Raw genomic sequence first — 20,937 nt, forward strand, 5'->3', positions numbered from 1 at the left:
GTCGGTTGTTTATTACGGTGTGCGTCGTAAAAATGTATTCTCATAATTTTCCCTAACGCGCCAAAAGAAGTATAACTTAAAAACTAAACAAAACAACAAAAACGCTTTTATTAAAAAGTAAGAAATATGCTCGTTATTTTGTTTTTAAACTATCAGGTACTATAGAACTATTGTGTGTGCTACGAGAACTCTAATTGTTTGTGCTCTGATGTTAAGTGCTCTGCTAACTTCACTTCAAGCGACATCAGCGATACGAATATTGTGAAAACTATATCGAAATTTTATACAACGCAGAGATTTCTATTGGAAGTTACAGAGTACCGGGGCAATGCATAACTAAATGAGCATGTTCTAGCTCAGACTGTTTTGAGATATACTATTAATCAATACATTTAATGTGTGTATGTATCATGCTCCGACTTCATCCGTCCCTTCTCAATATGCGATGCTCTGTTTAACATAAGATACTGTTTTTTATAGGATACGATGTCGAACAAGTCTATGTGATGCCCAAAGGGGGCATTCATAGCAGACGATAAATATCCATTTTAATGAGTGAGTTGCCAGACTTTGAGGGAGGAGTATACTTTTGAAAAAATTGGTGATCGTGTCTCTTAGGGAAGACCTCCACCGGGAGTCGATTCACATAGTTGGTTGTTTGCGCTTTAATCAAAGAAATCATACAATTCGAACAAACCTCTTTACACAGTTTGTAATAGTTATTTCAGCTTTTATACATATCATATGAATATATTTATGTAACGTAATTTTTTTGTACGGTTAGGGACTTAAGTAAATAAGATCGTAAAAATTTTAAGCTTTTTCGTATATTCTAGACATTGTTGCGGAAAATTCACACAATGTAAGGCTAAATTGAAATGTTTTATGTTTGAATCAAATTTCAATTTGTGTTTTATATGCAGGTGTGAAATTGTCATACAAATTGCTCTATTGTACTTTGTTGCTATTAAATTTTGTTTTTTTACGTTTTATATTAAAACAATGTTGAATGGCTTCAGCGTGCGACTCTTATCCCTCAGATCGTAGGTTCACTGTCCAGCTGTGCACCAATGGACATTTGCACGAACGGTGAAAGAAAGCATCGTGAAGAGAACTTAGACCCAAAAATTTCACGTGTCTCGGGCACAGAAGGCTGATGACCCACTTGCCTATTACATTGACAAATGATCATGAAACAGATACATCAATCTGAGGCCCAGACCTAAAAAAAGGTTGTAGCGCCACTGATTTATTATTTTGTATTAAAAACCTACAAAAAAAACACATTTACAAGAAATATTTCTGTATGTCTTTCTTGATATATTTTTTAAGAGGCAGAAGTCTGTTGTTCCTGGGACATGTCATCTTTTCAGATTTTTGGGCATGCCAATTTACCAACGATGTTTTTCTTATTCAAACGGACGAACGGTTCAGTCGCGTGCGTACTCAACATAACGGAGTAAATTTTTATAATTTTATTAAGGGACAAAATTCAAGTATTAAACATCAATTTTATACACTACAGTGCGAATTAGATTTGGTTTTAAGATATTTTTTATGCGCACATTAAAACTGTATCGTATACTACAACCCTGTTAAATTCAGTACTATTTTATTTGAGGGTACTTACATCGATAATTGAATTTAATCTTCATGATCCGATGTAAGATACTGACGACACGCTTAACGAGAGCGATCAAAGACGTAGTCTAGGAGCAAATGCTTCATATTTTTGTAAAATGCAAAGTTATTAATATTAGAATAAAAATAGCTTGGTAATATTTATAATTTTGAGAAAGGAAGAAATGCCTACGTGGTGGCAGATAAAGTCTTAACTAGCACAGTCCATGAGCAGCTTTTTATCAATACGTCGGTGGCCTTTGAGAGAAGATTATCTTCTTTTTTTAAGTTAAAGGTTACCTTAGAAAGGGAACCCTCTATATTGTGAACATAAACTACGTTTTGTACCCTGGTTTTTTCTTTATTGTTGGCAGTAGGGATGTCTACCGATACAAATTTAATAATGTGGAAAGAGCGATACTTGTATCTTATATTCTATAATAAACAAATTTTTATAATACTGTGTTAGCTTCTAATATTTATTTAATTAAATTCTGAACATGTTTATAAAACATATTCTTAAGAATCTTGCTACAAGTGCGCATGTGCAATAGTTATTCATTTGACTCGTTCGGTTGTTTACGAAGAGTTACGAAATGACTTGAAAATCGTCCCGAAGTGGGATGGTCGAGTCGGAGTAGGGAAGTTGTGATTATAAAAGAGGTTGTGACACATGCGATCGGGCTATGCCTTTGTACAAGTTTGAAGTCATACAGTTCACGTTCACGTTAACGTACAGGTAACGCCCAAGAGGTATGCGATATACTTTTTTTCCATTTTGTGACCTAAAGATGTAGATACAATTTTTTTTATTATACTTTTGAGGGTACATTAGTTACATTTGTTATGCTATCAAAAGTAGCTTACGAGTATAAAGTTATGTTCCTTTATTAACGGAAGTCTGTGCTATTGCGTAGGAAGTGTGGAACTGTGCTAGGTTTTAGGATTTTTAAAGCTTTTACCAATTATAACCTCTCGGTCCTGTCTTGTCGTATTACTTACGTCGATATATAATCAAAGCTTCCCAACTGAAGGCCTTGATACCTACCTAATATATATGAAAGAAAAGAAGTCCTATACTAGTATAATTTCTTGTTTAATTGTAGATATGTTCTTGAATTGTTTGATTTCTTTTTAACCCCCTAGAACGCAAAGAACATTTTACGTTATTTTTTAATTTTTTAAAAGCTGTGACATTATATATTATTATAATACTTACCGTTTGTATGAAGTCAAAATAAATTTAAAAAGTATATTGGAAAGTTTATAATCTTTATTTATAAGAGGTTATTAGGGTAGTGATCGTTTATTTAGTTATATAGCGGCGTCATGTGAACTAATATATAGTATTTTGCACGCCATGGGTGTGAACTGAATGCTATAGTAATTTATAAAATATTCTTTAGTTTAATAGTTCATCCGAGATAACGTAGGGTTCTAATCCTAAAATAATTTGTATAATTGATCCTGTCAATCCATCCAGTTTCGGAGCCTATTCAAAGCAAACAAACAAATCCTGTCTTCTTATAGTATTCGTATTTTTTTATAAAGTTTATTTTTTACAGAAATGATTGATTTTAATAATTTTAACCATTATTTTAAAATTTACCTTAATTATATGTATAATAATTTAAGTATTTTTAGAAGTTCCAAGTCACGGTAATATTTAATATTATAATAAGGTTTTTACAGAACTAATTTATTTTGTTTTTTTTGTTTATTTTAATGGATTTACCATTTTTAGAGATTCTTAGGTAAGGTGAATATTGTTATATAGTTTATTATTTGCAGAAATAATAAATATTAATTGTTATAATATATTTTGTTTAACAAATTTTATAAAATCTTAAGATATTAAGGTATTTACATAAGCATTTTACATTAAATAATTTTACCATTTTTAGAAGTTCTCAGTGATTTTAATATTTTGATGTGGTGTTTAGAATTTTTTTACTATATTTGGAAATTCTGAGATGAGTCGGATATTATAAAAGGTTTTTACACAAATAATTAATATTAATTGTTTGTTGTTTTTCTTATTTGTAACGTTTGTTTCTAGTATGACGAGACGCAAAAAGAATCGAGGGTTTTAGTGCTGAGTTACGAAGTGGTTTTAGGGACGAGGCATATAGAAGTCGAACCTCATGGTTATTTCATTGGTGAGACTAAAGCAGCTCGCTTCCCAATGCAGTAGGAGCAGGACTATAGGGCAGTCCTAAACTTACCTCAAAGCTGCAGTACTATACACAGTACTGCAGGGCTGCGTCTAGCATCCTCCCATTCTTGTTCAATATTTTATTGAACTGATTTAAGCCCAATTCAGCAAGGAAACAGTTAAAATTCATTATACAACTTTCACTACAGCTATAAAAAATGAAATCTACTAATATCAAAATCTTTTTACTATTACATACTACCTTAACAATATTATAATATATTATCAAACCAGTTAATATACATTTTTTCAGAAGTGGAAGGTGGTAAATAGACAACACAAATGTATACATACTGGCCCACAAAATTAAACCTAGCCCAAATATCATCAACGTTGCTGCTTTCATATTCTGATAAACGCGTCAAATGGGTGGTGCTTTTGACAAAATCATAACACCCCGTCCAGGACGCCCACGGTCTCTACGAATAACAGACCCGTCACCATCAATAACTTCAGCGTCACATACAGAACTATCCAGATTTGTTTCTGTTATAGCGACTATTTGGACTCCGATAACCGTTATAAGGTTCGTTCTGAATGTTAGTAATTTCGTTTTAAGGCCTCTCACGTTCTGATAATAGGCAACCAAACTTGATTTTTCATCCTCATTATATGGTGTATTAATTACGGGAGTCCTATTTCTCTTTGGTTTACCTTTGGTCTTTTCCAAGGCCTGACGCATATTTTATCTGCCCAGTTCTCTTTCGCCAAACTTCGCAGGAACTCCAATTTTAAATGATGCGTAGTTTCCACGGGCGTTACGAGCTTCAACAGAGATGTCTTTGCTGGTACAGATGTTTTCAAGGTGCTCACGAACCAGTTCAGTGTTTGTCCCATATTTTAAATAAAACAAATGGTAATAGCTTATTTTCTCTGAAGCCTCGAAACTTGTTGATCCCGGCCGTGCAGTACCTCGCACAAGATATGGAGTGCTCAATTTGTTTACGAAATGGGATTGCTTAAACGTGTAGACTGTTGTTGACCATGACTAATAAGTAGGAGTCATTATCACACTACCTTCGGTGTTGTTATATAGAGTTTACACTGTATTTACAAATTTAATATTTATTTTATAATGTTCTGAATATGGAAGTGGGTCGTTGCGTTTTTATGAAACTAACTGAGCAATTTTGGCATATCATTTCATCTCACGTCAATAGAAAAATATATTCCAGGACTTTTTAGGTTCTCAGTGATATATAATCTTCTTACAAAATTTCCTTTTTTTGTAATCGTAGAGTTACTTGAACTAATAGTCTTATATACGTATACGGCTCGCTTATCTGCTACTTTCAATGGTCCAGTGAATAGGCTATTGGCGCTTGCAACTTAATTACAAATATTGATGTGTTTTACAACAGTCTACCAACTTACGTGACTTTGTTTTGCAGGCTCTTAATGTGGTTTAAGTTTTCATTTTGTTTGTTTGTTTATCACTGGTTTTGTTGTTTTTTATCTTTTAGTTTTATTTATTATTATTATTTCTTTTTTTGTTGCTGTTTTGTGTTTAGTTTTTTTCCTTTGATATATTGTTTATGTTCTAATGTAATTGATGTGTATGTGTGTTAAATTTGGGAAGTCATATTTTTTTGTATTTTTAGGCATACACATTGTTTTAGAATGTATATAAATAAATATGTTCTGCCAGGTCCGCGCCATATGCTCAACTATCCCCGTACGTCTACAACTCGAACTGAAAAACCCAAGAAGTTGTACCTGCAAGCAGACCTCATATGGTCTGTGAACAGTGAACTTGTTAACCAACATAGTAAATATTGTCAATTTTGGATCTGAAAAAACAAAAACTCAGGTTGGCCATGTTTTTACTATACTAGCATATTTAAGTTTAGCTTATAGAAATAAAATCCAATTGTGTACGTCTCATAACTTCGGAATTGCGAATCTAACTACTTCCCAAGCAAACGAAATAGCCATATGTAAGATGGTACATTTACATCTCAAAGTTAGATGTAATAGGCGTGAGAGCTTCTGAGCTACGTTTTTATAGAAAAAGGGGAGAACGTCTTACACCTGATGTTAAGTGATACCGCCCACGAATATAATTGAAACACTCGTTTCTGGAAGGAGCCTCAATCGAATTGGTAAGGTAAGGTAAAAATATGTCGGCACATCCTAGACTATGTTAAGGAAGCTCGTTAAACGGAATTGCTAGGGTTTATGAGATTAACACGTGGAACTTCTTACGGGCCATAACTCAACCAAAACGCTTAGCTCGCTTATAGTTACGATCAACGTTTATGCAGTAGCTACATATTAGTAATACCACCATCGCTTGTCTTCCAAATTTGAATATTATAAAAATCTAACACTATCCATATACCTTGCGCCATGACTGCTACCACCTCTTTCAATTAATTATAATTGGATAAAATCCAGGGTAAATGGCGTGTTGGTAGAAGGAAAACATCATGGCTTTTGTAATTCAAGTATTTTTATTCTTTTGTATTGCATTGTAATGGTTTTACAAAGTACACCTTAAACAGCATGCATAACCAGGGCTGGATTTGGAGGTCTGGAGGCTCAGGGTAACAAAAGAGTGCAGGCCTGGCTCCAAATTATTTTCTAAATAAAATGAACAATTATTTTCAATCAATAATTTATTGTGAAACCAAGTACATACCTTTATTATTTTTCAAACATATCAAAAGAAAAGTTGTTTACTGGTAGGAGTTTAAAACATTTTTGTTCTAAGTCTCTATTTGGGCCCAGTGGCTGTAGCCCCGGTTGGCCTCCCCTAAATCTAGCCCTGTGCTTAAGTAGACTTAATATAAAATAAGAGGAAACCAAGCTTGGTTACAAAAAATAAACAAAACATTGAATCATTTAATAATATCTTTGTTTTTATTTAAGAGTATAAAGTTCTTGTTTAATTTTGTGATATATAAAAAAAACACGACAAAACTGCAATAAGTATCATCTAGTCTTCCTTGTACATCTATTTATATCAATTGCTAAATTGCGTTCATTTACAATTCTACACACACGCGGTATAAGTTCGCACCGAATCCGTCGGAAAGGCGGAAAGAAAGGCTTACCTTTTTGAGATATTTATTTTACTCAGTAATTGGACAATCAATTTGGTTTTGGCAAGTAATAATGAAGTCTAATAAATCTAGTCGATGCAGGGACATAGGCCTATACGTTGTTACTGTAGGTAACACATTTAGAAGTAAGGCTAAAAACACGAACAAGATTCCAGGTATATCTCCAGTCTTAAGGTCGCAAAATGTAGTCGCCCTGTAATTTACGTAGTGTTAGCGAACCTGGCTGTTATAATTTTCTTCATAATGTCTTTAAATGTAGAAAAAAGTATAAGTATATGGGGCTATTTCTAACTATGGTTCCCACGGTTGCAAGATTAGTACTATGTATTGTTGAAACTACTCGCATTGGTATACAAAAATTTGCTATGGAAACTATACATCTGACTTAACCAAAAGCTTGACGTGTATACACAGGTGGTATTTACATTGAACACATTTATATCAATGTTGTACAATCAAGTGTAATTTTATTCGCATCAGGCGTTGCTAACGAGCTTAAGCTTGGCAAATTACTTGAATAACGCCAACAGAAAATTATGTTTGGATTTGTTTGCCTTCTGTGTCAATAGAGGTGATATTCGCTCGAGTATTCGATTAAGAATAATACAGAATATTTCGTACAGTAAGCCTAAAATTGTAGAACTACGTTTTTCATTGAGTACCATCTCCATCGTTCCACAACTGAACGGTTCTTAAGGTAGTTTTTACCGCGCACCACACCACACCACTATGTGAAACCAGTTGCATACCGATTCATTTCCGAACCAACTCGACTTAGGGTGCTTCAAGAGAAGAGCGTAACAATTCTTAAACGGCTGGCAATGAACTTGTGATCTCTCTGGCAATGTGAGTCTCTGGGCGGCATCACATAACATCAGATAAGCCTCTTGCCTGTTTGCCTCTTAACCGAAAAAATATATACTAAAAGAGTTTCTTTCTGTTATCGTGTTTAAGCTACTTTTAGCAAAATGAGATAGAACACGTTAGTTTAGTAACAGCTACTAAAATGTACAAAAATCTTGTGTAACGGTGTGTGAAGGCTCCACCAATTTTTAACTAGTTTTTTTATGAATATTATATAAAAGTAGGAGAAAGAGCCGTAAACTTTATGAAATACCGTCAGTGAAGAGTAATGCAAAACTTACCTTACTTTTGTCAAACAAAGTCAAAAACCACGCTACGCATAGCAATCATGCTTTGACGGCCTTTGAAGAATTGGTACGCTCATTTCTTGAAGGACTCTAAATCGAATTAACCCTAAGTATTGTAAGCTTATTCCAAATAAATATAAAGAGAGACGTGGCAAACGACATTGACATATGTCAGATTATAATTAATCATTCAGATACGTAAAAAATTGTTAGTTAGTCTCTCATTTGTCATATAAATGTAAAATGTTAAATACACAAATAAAGTATTTATACTGTTCATAAAGTGCTGTGCTTCTGTATTTAATATAAATTGTGTTATTTACATGCCACTCAAGGTTTTGACTATATTAAGTTTTCTCCAATCGAAAAGTTATTTTGAATATGCCTACGAGTTTGATGTTAACTTTTCAACAAAATCATTAACAAAAAGTAATTCATTGTCTGTTTATATGGAATATATGCAACGATAAAAGAAATCGACACAATAATACTAAAATATGCATTCACATTGGGGGCGCTTAAAGAAGTCATACAAATAAAAATAAAACTATATTTTTCAATAACATGAGTATTGGCCTAGTGGCTTCAGCGTGCGACGCTCATACCTGAGGTTGTAGGTTCGATCCCCGGCTGTGCACCAATGGGTTTTCTTTCTATGTGCGCATTTAACATCCTCTCGAACGGTGAAGCAAAACATTGTGAGGAAACCGGCTTGCCTTAGACCCAAAAAGTCGACGGCGTGCATCAGGCACAGAAGGCTGATCACCTACTTGCCTATTTAATTTACAAATTATCATGAAACAGATACATAAATCTGAGGCCCAGACTTGAAAGGGTTGTAGCGCCATTGATATCATTATACTTTTCAATACTTGTATACTACCCGTACTAACGTATGGATCTTAATCTTTGGCGCCCACTAAAGCGCATCAAATAAAGCTACAGGCGAGTAAATGAACGATGTATGATAGGAAAGAAAAGAATAGATAAAATAATCCATCATCATTTAGAAGAACAACTAAGGCAGTAGTTACAATAAAAATAAACTAAAGTGGAAATGGGCGGGGCACATGGCAAGAGGAATAGAAAAAAATTGCAGCTGAGCAGTGTTGGCATAGTGACTTCAGCATGCGACTCTCATCCCTGAGGTTCTAGGTTAGATCCCCGGCTGTGCACCAATGGACCTTCTTTCTATGTCCGTATTAAACATTCTTTAGACCCAAAAAGTCTACGGTGTGTCTCGGGCACAGAAGGCTGATTGCCTATTAAATTAACATATGATCATGAAACAGAAACAGAGGAAGAGAAAAGTGGAGCAAAAAGTACTAAACTAGAATAAAGTCAGGATAAAGCTATTAGTATATGGCAGAGAGTGTGACAGTGCAGATAAGAATGGCTGGATTCGGTGGAGGCCTTTGCCAAAAAAGGGCTCACAGATACCTAAAAGCAAGCAAAAAGGGGTTGGGTTTGGATCTATGCTTCTACGGTTCCCAGCACGACATGCTTGCATTAGCATGGTAGCATAGGTGCAAACCCACCCTACCACATCCTTCTGATGGGTAGGGAGGCGTGGTCTTGGGGGTAGCGCAGGTCGCTGTGATCCCCAAGGCAAGTTTGGTGGACTAACCTTCCCGAGGTTGCCAACCCTGTTTTTGGTCAAATACCCTATGTATTAGACGTAACTAAAACCACCAAGCGAACTTTTGCAGGGATGTAGAGGTCATGTCCTTGCGAGTTCATCATCCAAAATAAAAGGACGGTGGACAGTAAATGACCTCCCGCGTGTTTGTGCCGTGCGCGGGGACCCGTACGGGGGGATGAAGGAGTCCTGGAGGTTGAGTGGAGTAGTGCGCCGGTACAGTTGTGCGCTATACACAACACACCTCTTTGGTCTGGATTTCCCCTCACACGGGAGGCCGTGGATTAGCTGACCACGGTCAACTGGCTGTGGTATCCCGTAAGAGGGCTACCAAGCGAGAGTCGGGGTGTGGGGGGGGGGCGTCGGCGTGGCACGGGACTCGGGGTGAGTTTGCGTCATCGTCTCGGGATGCGAACAGCTCCGTACTCTCTTGCGGCGTGCGGACGCGCCTGCCCCTCTACACGCTGACTCTATACCGAAGGAGTAGCTCTGACGTCGCTTGCTGAGCAAGGGACGTCCCCGACTTGAGGGCTCCGTGGCGGGTGGAGAGCTCCGACGGTGAATCTATTTCATACCACCTCATGGATAAAGAGACAAAACACACAAACCAACAAAAGGCTGCATCCACAGATGCGCCTAAAACTAACATAAACAGGGTTGCGTCGCAGGACGTGTCGAGGTGCAAGTCACCAGTGACACGATACTCTGATGCCCCTATCTCGCAAACGGATGCACCCAATAGGGCAGCGTCCGAGGCACCAAAGGAGGGGGCAGCGGCTGAGGAAGCGCCAAACCGGGATGCACCCTTAACCGTGCCCACTCCAATGGTATCTCATACACTACCACACAAGTATGCGTCCACTGTTGCGGCCAGGCTGACTGCGTCGGTCGAGCAGAAGATAGCAACTCCGAAGGATGATACAGCAATGTCTGCGTCCATAGGGGGGGCATCCGAAGCAAGATCGATGCGGAAGACCGAGGCTGCGACGGTGAGCACGTCCAGTGCACAAACCTCGACCATGGACATGTCGGCCCTGAAATCCGCGATTCAGGAATCGACTCCCAGAATGGTCCTAAGCTCCTCAAAAAGGCGACGGCTCAGGAAGGCCAAAAGAGCGACGGAACAGCAACAGCTGATTACCGGCTCTCAGAGGATACCTGAGAATCCTGGAATTGTCCCCGCGGTTACCACAACTGCAGGACGCGGGAAAAGGACACCGAAGCCGACTAGGTCCTCTGCCGCGCTCAAGCCTATTGGCTCTAGGTGCGGTAAAGAACCTAGAGGGGGTTACCAAACCAAAAACCCAAACCAAACCAAACAACAAACAAAGGGCCAGAAACGCGATCGGCCAGAGGAAACCGTGACACCGACTGGGGAGAGTAAAAGGGTTAAACCTAACAAACTCCGGCTGGAGTCAGGGACCTCGGCCAGTTACGCGGAAGCGGCAGCATCCTACAAAGCCAACGAGCTTTGTGTTGCCGTGATGACTGAGCCCTTTATAGACATGACACAAGAACAGGCAGATAACATCCGCCTACAAATCGAGGGTAAAATCCAAGATGAGCTCATGGCGGATCTTGAAGCTACCCTAGCAACTGAACCCAACGACATCAGATTCCGGGGAAGAGCCCACTTCTCAGATGGTGTCCTCAAAACTTGGTGCGAGGATACCTACACGCTGGGATGGCTTACCGGAGCATGCGATGTCATCAACAATCCGATACCGGACACCAAACTGGTGGTACGGCCTCAGTCAGACATTCCGAAGAAGGTGCCGTGCTTACTGCATGTTCCAGAGTTCACTGGTAGCACGGAAATTTTACGGAAACTGATCACCAGGCAAAACCGCCACCTAAACATCAGATCTTGGACCCTGACTCGCGAACGTAGAACACAGGACCCGACAGGCGTATCTCTGTTCCTTCGTGTTCCGGAATATGAGATCTCAAAGATCAAGGCACACGAACGCCGCATCTACTATCTGATGGGGAACATCTATATCCGAATTCTGGAAAAGGATGAACCCTCAGTGGTAGCTGCCGCCACAGTAACCACTGCCAGTACATCGGGGACGGGATCCTCGGGGCCAAAGCCGCCCTCGTCAACGACGGAGGTAGCCGCGGTTGCCGAGGTAAACGTCCCCATGGAGACAGTTCAACAACCACCCTCACCGGTGCAACTAACCTCGGATGACGAGTTCTTTCAGGAGACAGGGGGGAGTGAATTCAGCGACAGCTGTTTGCGCTCCTCCCCCTAACCAGACTGACCTTATCCAGACCAACCTCCAGCACAGCCAAACAGCGTCGGCTTCACTACGCAGACTGCTGGAGACCAACCCGAAGACCATTGCCGCGATCCAGGAGCCGTGGATAAGGAATGGCAAGGTATGCGGCCTGGGTAACACCGGTGGTAAACTTTTGCTGGATACCTCAGTAAGTAACCCAAGAACCTGCATTATCATACCTAAACATGTACCAGCATACCTAATTAACGAACTGTGTTCAAGGGACCTTACAACCATTAGGTTACCTAGGGACGCACATCCAGACATCGTCCTGGCGTCCGCCTACTTACCGGGTGACGAGGACGTGCCCACTCCAGAACTCGGCCTTCTGGCTGACTACTGTGAGAGGGAGAAACTGGAGCTTATAATCGCAGCAGACTCCAACGCGCACCACACGCTATGGGGTAATGCAAATACCAACGCTCGAGGTGAGAATATGCTTAACTTCATTCTTAGCAATAATCTTATCTTAGCAAACAGCGGCTCTGAACCAACCTTTATCAACGCACGCTCGCAAACCATAATCGATCTAACAATGGTGACCTCTGGTCTGTCAGATCACATACAGGATTGGCATGTCTCCAGAGAGCTATCATGCTCAGATCACAGGTGGATCCGCTTTACAATCAAAGGGGAGCTACCTAAACCACAACCACGACGCATACCTCGGAGAACTGATTCAGTAAAATTTTACAGTATAATCCGCTCAGAGGTAAGCAAACTAACAATACCAACCACCATTGATGTACAAGACATAGACAAACATGTAAATAACCTAACGTCCCTACTCCAGACCAGCTATGAACGGTCGTGTCCCCTTACCATGCCTAGGTGGGGGAGTAGACATAATTGGTGGTGCCCCGAACTGGAGAGACACCGAAAGAAGGTCAGGAAGCTGTTCAATAGAGCAGGAAATACCCGTTTACCTGCCGACTGGGACAAGTACACAATCGCGAGAAGACGATTCAAAAAACTTTTACGTTCTAGGAAGCAAGAGTGCTGGAGACACTTCTGCACCAGCATTGAAAGCAACAACCAGGCAACCAGAGTGAAATCATGCCTCTCTAGTGAGCCTTATCACTCAATCGGTTGTCTTAAAAACCTGATAAATCATTTATAAAAACCGATGCAGAAACATGTGAACTACTGATGGAAACACACTTTCCAGGCTGCATAATTGCCAACGACCAGGCATGGCAACCCTACTCAGAAAGAGCCACCACCGACTCAGACTGGAATGTAGCTCACAAAATAATCACAAATGAAAAAGTAACATGGGCAATCAACTCCTTCCTACCATTCAAAGCGGCTGGCCTGGATGGCATCTTCCCAGGCCTACTAAGATGGAGTGGAAACCTTTTGGTGGACTATCTTGTCTCAATCTTCCGAGCATGTATAGCCCACCGCTACATACCTTTGAAATGGAGGGAAGTGAAAATAATATTCATCCCAAAACCAGGCAGAGAGGACTATACCCAGGCGAAATCCTTCAGCCTCCCATAAGCCTCACATCTTTCCTGTTAAAAACAATGGAGAGGCTTGGAGATCTGGAAATACGTAGCCAGGTATCGCTATCCAAATTCCTGCACCCAAATCAACATGCCTACAGCCCAGGCAAATCAACGGATTCATCATTCCACAACGTTGTGTCTCGCATTGGCGACTCCCTGAAGTTAAAACAGTCAACCCTTGGTGCATTTATTGACATCGAAGGCGCTTTTGACAAAATAAACTTCACGAGCATTACCAGAGCACTCGTTACATGTGGGGTATCATCAACCCTGATAGGGTGGATAAACAACATGCTAAAACAACGAGCTATACAGTTCACTGTTAATTCCACGACACGGGGCATTGTCAGCAGAGGCTGTCCGCAAGGTGGTGTCTTATCGCCGCTACTGTGGAACCTCGTAGTTAACGAGCTCATCACAGAACTCAACGCTGGCAACCTCTACACAGTGGGTTATGCGGACGACATAGCTATCTTAATATCGGGAAGCTTTGAAAGTACCCTATGCGATCTCATGGGTAGGGCTTTCAAAGTAATTGAGAGATGGTGCAACAAGCACGAGCTATCTGTCAACCCATCAAAAACAGAGTTAATACTCTTTACAAACCGGAGGGTTCTGGGACCACACAGGTTTCCAAAACTCTTCAACACACAACTCAAACTCAAAAATGAAATAAAGTACTTGGGTGTGATTCTGGACAGTAAACTGCTCTGGAACAAACACCTAGAACACAAACTGAGCAAAGCAACGATCGCCTTCTATCAATGCAAAAAGATGCTAGGCGTGAAATGGGGCTTATCGCCTAAAATAATATTATGGCTATACACTGCCATAATCAGGCCAATGCTGACCTATGGAGCCCTGGTTTGGTGGCCAAGATCTGAACTTCAAACGGCGATCACGAAACTGGGACGCTTCCAAAGGCTTGCCTTGTCCGCTGCTAGCGGTTGTATGAGAACAACTCCGACCGCAGCAATGGAGATAGCCCTGCAAATCTTACCTCTAGACCTACACATACAACAGGAGGCGGCACTAGCGGCCTCCTGCTGTCAGGCTTATGGTATTGGACCTATGGGGAAAAAACCACTACAGTTCACACACAGTGATTCTCAACAGGGCAATAGAGTACCAACCTCTTATAGCTGCGCCATGTGACAGAATCACTAATCAATTAATATTCAACAAGAAATATCTTATACAACTGAGAGAAGAGGAGCAAGATCAGTCACCCCTGAATGAGCTACGTATATACACTGACGGTTCAAAAACAGGGTGTGGCTCAGGCGCTGGTATTTTCTCCTTTGATCTCAACATCAACATACACCTACCTCTGGGCACACAAAGCACAATCTTCCAATGTGAATGTGTCGCTCTAACCGAAGCAGCCAGAGCCGTACAGCGGATGGGAGTCAATGACTTTTACATTAAGCTCATATCGGACAGTGCATCCGTGCTGATGGCGCTCGGTAACGAAAACACAAACAGCAAATTAATACTGGAGTGTCACGAAGCACTGGAGGCAATAGCTCTAACAAATAGAGTTACCTTACAGTGGATTAAGGGACACAGTGGCTCTCTCGGCAACGATGCAGCCGACGAGCTTGCGAGAAGAGGCTCTGGTATGATACCTGCTGGCCCGCATCCGCTCCTCCCCTTGCCCTTCTCGCTAGTTCGAACCTGGATTCACCAGAGATCCACTGTACTCCAGAATCACCGATGGTCGCGAAGTGTAGATTGCAAACAGTCCAAAATGGCTCTGCCGGCTGTGAACCCGCAACTTACTAAGCGACTTCTAAACCTGAACAGAACCAATCTCAAAACAATCATAGGGACAATCACGGGCCATTGTCTCCTTAACAAACATCTTTTCGTCCTAGGCGCAACAGACAGCCCCTTGTGCAGAGGCTGTTTCAGCGCAGAGGAATCAGTCACCCACGTAGTCCTGGAATGCGAGGCTGTGGCTAATCAACGTACAAAAATCCTCGGAACAGTGAGGTCGCTCCGCGAAGCCTGTGAAGTGCCCTGGAGACTTCTGTGCTTCTGGAAGGAGTTGGGCTGGCTAAATTAGCCAGGGCTTCTACGCACAACGGACCGACTACGTGTCTAAGTGCGGAAATTGAGTCCACCCTACCTACCTACCTAAAAGCATGAGATAAAAATATATATATGGTAACGGGTAAGTATCTGATATAAAAGCCTATTATTATTATGGAATATATATAAATAATTTCTTCGAGAAAACCAATTTTGAATCGACATTGTATGTTCAGCCCTAACTCCTTCGTTTGTTGAGCGATTTCGATAATGAGATAAATTATTGTATTAGCTACAAAGCAGCCCCTAAGAATAGGTTAATCAGTTGATATTTCAGAATATGTCGTAATAACGTTGTGTAATGCAACAAAACTTGGCGATTAAAGTGGTGAAGAGGTTTTTGCCAGTTCTTCTCTTCCGGTCTACGTCCTTGGCAGTAAATGTAAAATTAGAAGTATATAATTTTTTTTCCTTTTTTATTGACGTTCATAAGTGTACATTGTGTTACCTATATGAATAAATGATTTTTGACTATGACTTTATCACTTACTGATCGTGCTTGATTTATCAACCGTTATACATTCTTTCCCCACGGGGACGGATTGGGGAGTTTTTTGTTAACGTCGTAATTGTTATTAAATCTGAACAATGCATTGAGAAGAATCTGAGAAAAAAAGGGGAAATGGAAAAATATAGAGGAGACTTTTACTCTACCTTTTAGGCCATACAAAAAATAGCTATTTTTTACTATTTATACTCATATAAAAGGTGAACTCACCAGTTTTTGTTTGGATGCACTAATAAAGTTCAAATAATAATACAATATTAACTTATTAATTGAGCAGCGAATATATTACATAATACATGGGTAAACATACGTTACGCTTAGTTCAATAAAAAATCTCTAATGGCAAAGGTTTGGAAAGTATGAGTTGTATAGAGGAATTTTCAACTTCGATGTAATCTTGAGATTGAATAAAACATGTCAACGTAATACTTATAAGACTTACACTAACTTATAAGATATATATATATATATATATATATAATGTTGTGTGTTACAAAATGTGTTACTTAGCGTAAAACTACAGAAGGACCGGGACCATTTTGTGTCTTTTTTTTTTTAATATTTCTTGATTATTTTTGGGCTGAAAAATATAGTTTTTATTAATACTTAGGTCTTTTCGGAAATACAACAGCTCCTAAGTAAAAAAAATCATATTATTAAAAAATAAAAATAAATTACGAATAATTAAATAAAAGCGTTCTTCGATTCTCTATGGGAAGTCTGAAGTCTTTGTTTGTCACGTATGACACACGCTGACGTTACACAATATATCCTAAACATTTATAACATTTTTTACTAACTTTCGTGTGGCAGTAATTGTAACTAACATTTACTGACCTAGCGAATAATGCATAAAAACTAAAGAGAAAGAAAATGTTATACATGCGTAGTAGTGGTCCGCAGGCGGCTTCGCTAAGCCTTTCCGGTCACAGTGCAGCCCTGGTATTTTGTAACTTCCGATACGAACTGATTCCAACATTTTTGTAAGTAAAAAAATAGTAAGAAAAGTCATCGTTATTGTTTTCATTTTTTTTAAGTCTCAACGATTATATAATAACTTACTTCATTAGTACACACACACACTATATTATAAAAAATTTCATTCATTGTCAAAAGTAAACAAGGTTCATTATTACAGATCTCTTGAAACTAACTTTCCGACAGTTGCATCAAGTATTTAGATTCAGTTTTTGACAGTTCGAACGCATCGTTACCGCTGTTTTAACAGTAATGTTTCGTTTTTATATTTATTCGTGGAACGTAGCCTAACTTAAGACTAATAACTAATTTAAGTGTAACCTAATTTACTAATAAGGATATTTAACATAAGAAAGTGTCCAATAACACTACTTACAGTCTCCAATAAATGGAAGACATTTTGTCTTGTGTTCTATTTTTGTTCTTTTTCACTTTCCACTGTTTAGCACTTAAGACTAATGTGCACTAACACTAATTCACTATTTCAAATGGTTTTGTCCTTTAGAAATAATATTGAATAAAATAAAAAAATATGATACTATGTAGTTAAAATATAATCTAAAATTATAATTCATAATAGTAGGTAATTTTTTCTTTTGTTTTATATTTTTATACAAAAAGGACTCCCTTTTATAGTTGTATGTTTCAACAAATTTTGATAAAATATTAAAGACATGCGCGGTTAACGCCTTCTGTAGTAAATATAAACATACACTCAATCGGCATTAACCTTAAAAAAGATATTATAACTTACACTTTTTATTACAACAACGACAAAAGAAAATAACGGCTGACAAAATATAGTATACAACATATACACTTTTATTTGACCGTAAAGTATTTTAAAATTGTATCCTTATTAAAAGTATATCCTAATGGTAAGGCAGGCGGACTTTCAATCCTTGAAAAGGATTTGACTATCTACCTGTGCAATTAATAATTGCTTTCATGTTACGGTAAACAAACAACTGCATCTAAAACCAAGCGTTGTACAAAACACACCAAGGGTTGTCACGCCACTGTTATTTGTTTCGATATTAAGAAACTTCAACCCTAAATGATAACGACTATACATATACACTTGCTGTTCTCGGTGGTTTCCCCAACATTAATTAAGGACCCGTCAAACGGCGCGCATTTACACCATTATTTTGTTGCGATATCAAAATGCATTTATGCCAATTAAACCCTTCAAGTTGATAATTCAAAAACTTATATTATTTTTATTTACAACGTAAAATATATATAAATTGCATTCTGCATTCACTTAAGTACAAAATGTAAATTATGGAAAATGTTACTAAAGACAGAGAGTCTTAAGTGGCATTTAACACGATAGTTATAAAAACGATTTTCGAACAACGAAAAATAAATGAAATTATTATTGAACTAAATTTAATTAACAATTTAGTTCAATTTGGACAAATGTTAATGAATCCGCAGTTAATAGCCGAGTTCTTTACAATGTATATGCTAATCTCATTGCCTTTTACATCATCTACGTGGTATTAGCAACAATAACTTAAACACGTACTTAATTAACTGAAATATGTGTTTCTTAACAGTTTTTTAAACTATAAGACTCAAGTTATTATCTATTGTTTTATCTCCTTACTCGTAAACGTAGATATGTATTTTTTCCCTTTTTAAATCTGAAGAACCTGATGTTATGTGATACCATGTTATTGCCCGGCACAATAGGACGGCTAGAAGGCTTGGGATTGCGCTGTCGGCCTTTTAGAAGTTGGTACGCTGTTATGTTAAGAATTTGTTTTAGTAGGCTTTTTCACCAGCTTGGAGCAATATTAGAGATCCAAAGATCATCAATATTGCTTTTTCATGCTCTAATATTGCTTTTTCAGACTCGACAAAAGGCGAGCTTTCTGGCAATGTATGTATCCATGGATCGTGGTATCACTTAACATCAGGGGAGTCTTTTGCCCATTTTCCTCCTATTACATAAAAATAGAATGGAAAACAAAAACGACATTTCATTGGTTTCAATGAATTGCTTGATTAAATTTTTTGATTTTATTTGTTTGTATTGGATATATCAAATTATTAATATTCAGCAACATTGTATAAATAAACAGGAGTGAGAAATACGCAATTTCACAATTTTGTCATTCATATTAAATTCGAAATTAATTTCGGTATATCAATTCAAAAATTGTTGTAATCTGTGACCAATATTCTATAATCAATTCCGTCTTCTAATTTCGATTAGTTATGGTTACTAAAATTAATTAGTTTAAGGTATGCAAATTTATATTAACAACGAAATTCTATAGAATTTATTAATATAATAGTTTTGTGATGTCCTTGAAACTCAATTATTATAATTATCCTTAAATAACTGACGAGTTCTATAAAAATCACGTACAAAAACAATAGAACCAGATTTAAATTAACTGTGCAAAAAATTAGTCGTGTTACTTACTAAGCTAAGAATAACTGTGTTTTGACTTGGTACGTTTTAATTCTCTTATATATTATTATAATCGTCAAAGTTAAAGGGAACTTTGTTGATAATTTCTCGGTTGTAACGTAATTTTTTAACGGATGTCAAACAGCTTTTGATACTTTGATGTATATTTTGAAGTCGGTTACATAAAAATATAAATTTATTAATATTTAATCTTAGTACAATCTCAGACATTTGTTCGTATGTTTTTACTAACTCTAAGATCAGACGAGTATGATATTACTCGACGTCCGTCATTCCACAGCTGATCGTTTTTAAGGCATTTTTGGCCGCGTACCACTACTATGGAACCGGCTGCCCGCTGAAGTATTTCCGAACGAAGTCGACTTAGGGTCCTTCAAGAGAAGACCGTACCAATTCTTAAAATGCCGTCAAAGGCACCTGGCATTGAGTGTCCATGGGCCTCACTGAACATCAGATGAGCCTCCTGCCGGTTAACTCCCTGTTCTATGAAAAAAAATATCTGTATGTATTTATTTATGTACACGCGATAGAAGTTATACTTCTTTGGCGTAACAAGATAAATTCTTTTAAATGTTTTTATTTTTCGCCTTATTCTACGTTTGTAGAAAAATCTACACTAAGAATAGAAAAAATGTATTTAATACATTGAAAGTTTAATAACACATTAGTTAAACAAAGTTTATTTGAATGTCATATTTTTTTTAAGATCATACATAATTAAAGAAATTGATATTTTTTATTTCAAAATGTTGAATCTTCAGGGTGTCGGTTTTTTGTGACGGTGTGCGAGTTTCGGTTTTTGTGACGGTGTTCGAGCCCATGATAAAAATTACTCTCATTGTTTTTTCCTAACGCGCCAAAAGAAGTATAACTCCAAAAATCAAATACGTTTTAACACGGTAGAAATATAGTTAGTTAACGCTAAGTCTTGACTTGGTATTTTGGGTGTATCGGTTTCCTTCAACGTACGAGCGAATAGATACGCGCATACAGTAGTACATTGGTACAAATTTAAAAACATATATTCTCATTTCTTATGCCCATGAACACTCACAAATCCAGAAGGTTCGCAATTGCGTAGGCCTTTTTTGCCTTTCTAAGGCACAATTCAGATAAGGTACCTGGTTTTTCTTAATAATATATTTTTTTTAATTTGATCCACTCAATTCCAAATATATCAAGTTAGATTAAATAGATTTGTTATTAAATCCAAAAAACAATGCTAATTTAATTCATAAATCCAATGCAAATATAAAAATGTAATTTTTAAATTGGTTATTTCTGAAGCGCCCTTAAAAATAATTAGATTCTGAAAACGTCTCTTTTAACATTGTAAATATACAGCTACAATGTGTTAGAATATAATTAATTAATGGAAAATACACCGAAATAACGGTAGATTGTTCTACCGAAATGCCTTGG

General features: G+C 37.9%; 1 protein-coding gene across 4 annotated transcripts in view; it reads left to right on the forward strand.

Annotated features, from left to right (window-relative positions):
* Positions 1-5,648: 5,648 nt before the first annotated feature.
* Positions 5,649-20,937, forward strand: part of LOC123710759 (glucose dehydrogenase [FAD, quinone]-like) — a 29,181-nt gene continuing 13,892 nt past the window's right edge. For 2 of the 4 annotated variants that reach the window (XM_045662917.1, XM_045662920.1), the window contains exon 1: positions 5,649-5,942. The gene's annotated coding sequence lies outside the window, so the exon portion shown is untranslated. Of the gene's footprint in view, positions 5,943-19,479; positions 19,536-20,937 lie in introns of those variants that run through there. The other 2 variants (XM_045662919.1, XM_045662918.1) reach the window with 2 other exon arrangements.

The sequence above is a fragment of the Pieris brassicae genome, chromosome 6, assembly GCF_905147105.1.
Source record: "Pieris brassicae chromosome 6, ilPieBrab1.1, whole genome shotgun sequence".
Lineage (NCBI taxonomy): Eukaryota > Metazoa > Arthropoda > Insecta > Lepidoptera > Pieridae > Pieris > Pieris brassicae.